Here is a 7,500-nt window from a genome sequence, read left to right on the forward strand (position 1 = left end):
TGACGTCTTCCTTTCATGTCTCTGTCGTGTGCGTGTGTGTGTGTGTGTGGCAAGGACGAGAGCGTAGATGTGATGATGCAGGTAATCGATTCTCTATACGTAATCAAAGGTATCAGTCGATGTGTGATTAGAGTTCTATCGATTTCACAAGGAAGTAGAGTTATGACGTTCGTAAATAAAACAAAATAAAATGCTTTGCCGTGTTGTTTGATTACGGCTCTTCGTGTTCCGGGTTCAAATCTTGAAAAGGTTGAGTTCACCTCGTCTTTCGATTGACGTCGATAACATGGCGTATCAGTCAAGTATTGGGGTCGAGTTGATCGATTATACACCTAACTTCCTACCAAAATTTGCTGCGATGATAGAAACGTACGTATGTATGTATGTATGTATGTATGTATGTATATATATTTATATAGGCGCAAGTGTCGCTGCGTGGTAAGTAGCTTGCTTACCAACCACGTTGTTCCGGGTTCAGTCCCACTGCGTGGCACCTTGGGCAAGTGTCTTCTACTATAGCCTCGGGCCGACCAAAGCTTTGTGAGTGGATTTGGTAGACGGAAACTGAAAAGAGCCCGTCGTATATATATATATGTGTGTGGGGTGTGGGGGGGGGGGGTAATCCCCGCCATTTTATTAATATCTGCCTGATCTATTCACCGCTCTAATCAGCTTCAACGGACACAGATACCAACTAACGATGAAGTCTCCCAATCATGGATAAGAAACGCCTTCGACTGCGACCCTAATATTTGCCTACATTCAAATTTAAACGAGGCGATGACGGTCTTCCCTAAAACACAATATAGTAATTAAAAAAAAGACTGTAAAGGCAAAAGAAAACTGTTTAAAACTGAAACGAAAATAATACATTTTAATATCAGCTGCTTTCAATCGTCCAAAACAAAAGTGTTTTTAACGCATTCTTGCAGTTGTAATTCGAACAACGCAGTTAACATTTTTGGCTCCATATATGCACATATATTAACTTGTTGCATGTATTTGACATGCAGTTTTGGCACGTGTGTGGCACGTGCAAGTAATCTATGTATAAATAATGCACACTGCTAAATAAAACTCCAACCACCACCACCGCCGCCGCTACCGCCACCGCCACCATACCCATTGGATAAATTATAGTTATAGTCATATGTGCGGCAAAACTATGACACTCTAATGTGCTTATTTGTTGACTGTCGTGTAGCAGGATTCGAGGGTGAATATTGACTTGCGGAAGAGGAGTGATTGTGATTCGAAACCGCAAGATATTATAGTTTCTATCTGATTAGCATATAAATTGAAAGCTTCTCATTTCTGCAACCATAATTATCCTGTTAATTAATGCAGACATTATTATATTTCGATTAACATCTCTACGTGTGAACACGTGCATACCTATGATTTTGTGGCACTCCGTTGGTGACGATGACTATGATTCGCGTCGATCCGGTCAACGGAACAGCTTGCTCGTGAAATTAACGTGCATGTGGCTGAGCACTCCACAGATACGTGTGCCCTTAACGTAGTTCTCAAAGAGATTCAGCGTGACACAGAATGTGACAAGGCTGGCCCTTTGAAATACAGGTACTACTCATTTTCGTCAGCTGAGTGAACTGGAGCAACATGAGACAAAGTGTCTTGCTCAAGGACACCACGCATGGCCGGGAATTGAACTCACGACCTTGCTATCGTGAGCCGTATACCCTAACCACTAAGCCACGCGCCTTCACTTATGATTTTGTAAACTTAAAGATTCAGCACAGATGTACCTCACTTGTTCGATTCATGTGCAATGAACCTATTGGACTAAATTTTGACCAAAACTGTTCACTGTTAACTCAATAAAGCCGGATATCGTGGAAAAGCCGCCATCAGGAAACTTCTGTTTTCTCGTCAAAACATTCAGAAAAGGCTGAACTGGGGTAGAGATCACAAGGGCTGGTCGACTAAACAATGGAAGCAAGTAATGTTCTCCTACGAGTCCAGTTTTTCTCTTTTCCCCACTGCAGAGCGAGTTTTGTATGGAGGCAACCCCGAGAAGCTTTTAATCCTCACTGCCTTCTTCTTACACAGAAGCACCAAGGAGAGTTTGTGACGGTTTGGGCAGTCATTTCTTGGAATTCTCTTGGTCCAGTCATTGCCCTGCATGGTAGAATCAACAACAATGATTATCCGATTATTTTGGGAAATCAAGTCCTTCCCATAGTCCAGGCCTTATTCCCTGATGGTGAGTGCAGCTTCCAAGATGACAATGCTCCAATACACATCTCTCGGGTGGTTAAGAATTGATATGAAAAGCATTGTTGTGAGTTACAACGCATGGAGTGGTCCCCTCTCAATCTCCAGATTTTAATATTATTGAGCATCTGTGGTGCATCTTGGAGCGACAAGTTAAAAGTCGTTACCCTCTATATAAATAATAATAAACTTATTGCGTAAAGTACTGTCTGTCTGAGGTCCTTGTTGTGACTTGACAAACAGTACAAACCCCCGGTAGACACAATATCTTCAGTAAACAACCTCACGATATTGTATACAATGCGACGTCTATAATAATAATAATCCTTTCTACTATAGGCACAAGGCCTGAAATTTTTTTTTTTGTGGGGGGGTCTAGTCGATTACATCACTAGTACTTATCATATCGACCCCAAAAGGATGAAAGGCAAAGTCGACCTCGGCGAAATTTGAACACAGACGTAGCAGCAGACGAAATGCCACGAAGCATAATCGTCCGGCGTAGCAACAATTCTGCCAGCTCGCCGCCATAATCTAACATTAATTTTCAATAGAATATTTTTAGATCTCTTTAAAAACATACGAAGTTTGTATCATAAAACCGAGTACTGTTTCAGATTGGTTAGTATTATATAGATTAATAGTCAGGAAATATATAATCTTAACTAGAATTGATCTCATATATTTAGACATATACTTAAATCCTTAATTAACTAATGTTATTGCTGGATCTTCTGATAAAGAAATTGATTTAGATAAGTTCTATGATGTTTCTCATCTTCCAATAAGATTCGTTTCTAAATGTTGTGGTTGCTTTTCTTTAATTCTAGATCAGCTCTGATTCATCAAAAGATATTCTGCTCATTAACATCCTATCTTCCTTATCGTTATTCTGTGTGTTCTTCCTTCTTTAAGACAGTACGATGTTGAGGAATATTTAACTGTTGTTTCAAGCATGTCTAGCAGCCACCTGGAGAAAGACCTCTATTAATGTTGTTTATTTTATTGTTGGCAGATTCGTTAGTATCCCGGACAAAATGCTTTTTGGCATTTCGTCTGTTTTTACATTCTGAATTCAAATTCGACTGAGGTCGACTTTGCCGTTCATCTTTTTGAGACCGATAAAATAAGTACCATTTGAGCACTGGAGTCGATGTAATCGACTAGCCCCTCCCCCAAAATTTCAGGCCTTGTGCCTATAGTGGAAAGACTATTATTGTTGTTCTTGTTTTTGTGCTTCATCTTCTTCTTCCTCCTCCCCTTCATTCTCCTCCTCTTTTTCTTCCTCCTATTCTTCTCCCCCTTCTTCCCCTTCTTCTTTCCCTTCTTCCCCTACTTTTTCCTCTTCTTCTTCTTCCCCTTCTTCCCCTTCTTCTTCCACTTCTCTTCCTCCCCTTTTTACCCTTCTTCTTTTCTTACCTTCTTTTCTTCCACTTCTTCTCTTCCTCCTCTTCTTCTTCCCCTCCTTCTTCTTCTTCTTCTTCTTCTTATTCATCTTCTTCTTCTTAAAGGCAGTAAACTGACAATCATTGAAGTGTCGGAAAGAATGCTTTGCGGTATTTTTTTCCAGCCCTTAGCATACTGAGTTCAAATCCCGCCGATGTCAACTTTGCCTTTCATCTTTCGTGGTCGATAAAATAAGTACCATTCACATATAAGGGCCGATGCTCTCGATTAACCACCACCCCTAAAATTGCTGGCCTTGTGCCAAAATTTGAAACTATTATTATTGCTGTTGTCGTTGTTGTTTAACCTCAGATCAGCCCATATTGAACGTAACTTATGACCAAAGGCGTAGTAGTTGTGACTGTTCGCTCATCTTGTTATAGTCCATCGATTAGTTAGCAATTGCAACCAAAATTCGCTCAAATCAGTCGCTGACATCTTAGAATGAGCACATTGGATAATGTATTCTGAATTACATCGTTTCTGAAAAAATTATGAGGTAACCAAGTCTGGAATGACGTTGATGTTTGTTCGATCTAGGTCTGGCTAATCAACAACGTAAACTACTGACTATGATATATAAATGCAATGACCATTCAAACGTTTGGATATACCGCGAAGTAAAATTCAGTTTGAAAATAAACACTGCTAGCACATCGGTTTTTTAAATAAAAAGAACTAACAGCCAAAAGTGTTTCAAATATTCAAGTCTACCAACTAAGCTTAGTTATGTCCAAATATTATTTCAAAGAGTTAGTTTAAGTAGGATAAACGCCTGCTGATGAAAGTATAATGATATTTGAAATGGCTGCGTAATCAAATCCTGTTTTATTACCCACGGAGAGGTTGAACAAAGCATGACATTACAATTACTTCATATATCTAATAAACTTAATTTATAGATGCAGTAAAGGTTAATTTCTGTTAATATGTAACATGGTAAGGTTTAATATTACTAACCAATGACGTTCTAACTTATTTTCAGAGATTCGGTTACACTACGCAATATATCCATCAGTTTGTTTTTGGTTTTGTCTTGTATTATTTCGGTCTTTTTTTTTTTAAGACAGAATATGAATTGAGTGAAATTTGCTTATTATTTTTAGCAGGTCGGTCATCTGTATAGGTTTACTCATTGGTGGAAAACCCATATGCTGTATACAGATGAAGAGCTGTACTGAAATGTTTGTGTGCAGAGTGTGCGTCTGTCGGTCTGTCTGTGTATGCGTGTATGTATCCATATACATATATACAGGCATACACGTACATATATAAGCATATAAATGTATATATATATATATATATATATATATATATATATATATATATATATATATATATATATATATATATATTTAAATACTAATTAATAAGGCGCTGAAAAAGCACTGTATAACTCCTACAAAACACAATTTACTGTGAAGTTTAATTTAGTATTTTTCACTTTCCCGCTTACAACCGATGTTTTGTAGGAGTTATACAGTGGATTTTTAGTGCCTTTGGCATCTACTTTCAGCATCTTGGAGAAGGTTCTTTCCTGATCCCATTAATATAATTATATAATAATATATATAATTATTAATTATATATTTTAATTATTAATTATAAATTACCTACAAGGTTTTATTTCATGCTGGCCATTCGATATAATCATTAACGTGATTATATCGTATTCTTTTACAGGGCTTAGAAAAAATGAAGGATCCGCTACAATAAGTTTGCGAATCTGAGAGGGAAATGTGTTGAATAAAATCATAATTTACTGATCCCCCTGTATTTTATTTTACCCAAAGTCAGAAACTTTACAGCCCCATCTCTTACATAAACTTTAATGCGCGTGAGACAAAAAAGAAGACTGAAAACAGTCAGTCACTTTCCTAGCATTGCAGCCAGATCTTCAAATCACGGTGTGCGGTTTTTAAAAATGTATATCTTGGGTAAAGAAGTAGTTAAATATTTGCCATATCTAGAAAAAAAACTGACAGGATCGTTACAAGCTGGAGCACCCGATCATTCAGGTCTAACTCAAGGTTAAACAATAACAATATACTCGGTACGTTACCCTTTTACATGATCAACCAAATTTATGCTAATGGCTTATTTCATTATCAGCTTTTGTTACGATGTTTTTTTTTTTTTTTTTTTTTTTTTCTATGAAACTAATTATTCTCGCCAAAAATTATTCATAACATTTCTATTCTATGCAAAACTGTTTGTCATAGAATCGGAAGATTTGATTAGATTTTACTAAGCTGATGATGTCTGACAAGCTGAAACATGTTTATAGTTATCGTTTACCAGCAAATAAAAAAAACACTATATTGGCTTTTCCTTTCCCTAGGCATGTAAATTATCTCCAAAAGATTAAAATCTTAGTTTCTTCAAGATATCACTTCTTTTCTTTCAAAGTTGCTAACAATCAACAATTGCGTTTTCTTTCTGTCCTTCTTTTCTTAATATTCTTAATTATTACCCCACTAAACAAGAAATTTTAATTAACTGAGTCTTTTTTTTTACGCGCGATGTTGAGTTGATTACATTTAACTTAATTTTTCGCATTCATTTTCGCATTCATAATATTGATGGTTTGACTGATTATTTATTTATTTATTTTCCTTTACTTGTAATAAAGTGGGTCAGTTGAGAACTTTATAAAAGATCAGCAACTGACAAGAGTTGAGTCATCTAAGCCTGAAAAAGAGAGCCTAGTTTTTGAGATGCAGTTTTGATAATGTTAGAAAATTACATACATACATACATACATACATACATACATACATACATACATACATACATAGACATACATGCATGTGTGTGTGTATGTGTGTAAAGTAATATGTAAATATACATACATAATAAAACTTCAAGTTGTAATTTTATTTTTTGTATTATTTATTCACCATTACACATGTTTCATTTGATAATAGGAATCACAAACTTGTACATACTGCATTAACCTGTCAGTGGGATAGTGGCAGGTTGTCTAGTCTTGATATTTCATTTGTTTCTGTTCGTCATGCTTTTCTGCGCTACGTTATATTTCAATAGTGTCACATATTTAGATTCTCATTACACGTGCGCTGAACGGTCTTTTATGAGAATTTGACTGACAGAAACACAATTTCACGATCTGGAGATGAATATATTTTGTGGTTTAGTGTGTGTGCACGTTTGTAGTTCATATCCGGTTACATTTTACTTTCAGGTATCTCTTTGTATTAGGTGTACTTACGTATAACACTTTCTGTGTGTACATATGTGTAGTTTTATGAGATCAAATGCTCGCGCTCGCACATTTACACACACACACACACACACACACACACACACACACACACACACACACACACACACACACACACACAATTGACTGAATTTTGGTTAATCTTCAGTTTGCCAAGAAGTAATTAGCCTAGATTTGTTGCATGCCTGTCACCCAGAAGGTGGATCAATTTGACATTCGTAAAAATGCGCCAAAAATAAGCTAACAAGTATGGAACCTTAATCTTTTTCATTCACCTTTTTTTAATATTTTCTGGAAAAACATACTTTTAAAAAATACTGTACTAATTAACATAAATATCTTTAGTCAGTTAATTTGCTAATCAGCAATTTTTTCCAGTATTAACTGCAGTGCTTGTGGATATACTATATCCTTAGTCATTTTCTAGGCACACAGAAAAGCTCAGAAATATTAGCATTAACAACGTTTGCTTGAAAAGATCTACCTTAATGCAATTGCGTAACTATCGAGGAACAGCACTCTTTGATCTGCTGTATAAGCATGGATAGGGGACAGGGGTTATGGTAGCAAAC

Source organism: Octopus bimaculoides, chromosome 16, assembly GCF_046866305.1.
Source record: "Octopus bimaculoides isolate indiv1 chromosome 16, ASM4686630v1, whole genome shotgun sequence".
Taxonomy (NCBI): domain Eukaryota; kingdom Metazoa; phylum Mollusca; class Cephalopoda; order Octopoda; family Octopodidae; genus Octopus; species Octopus bimaculoides.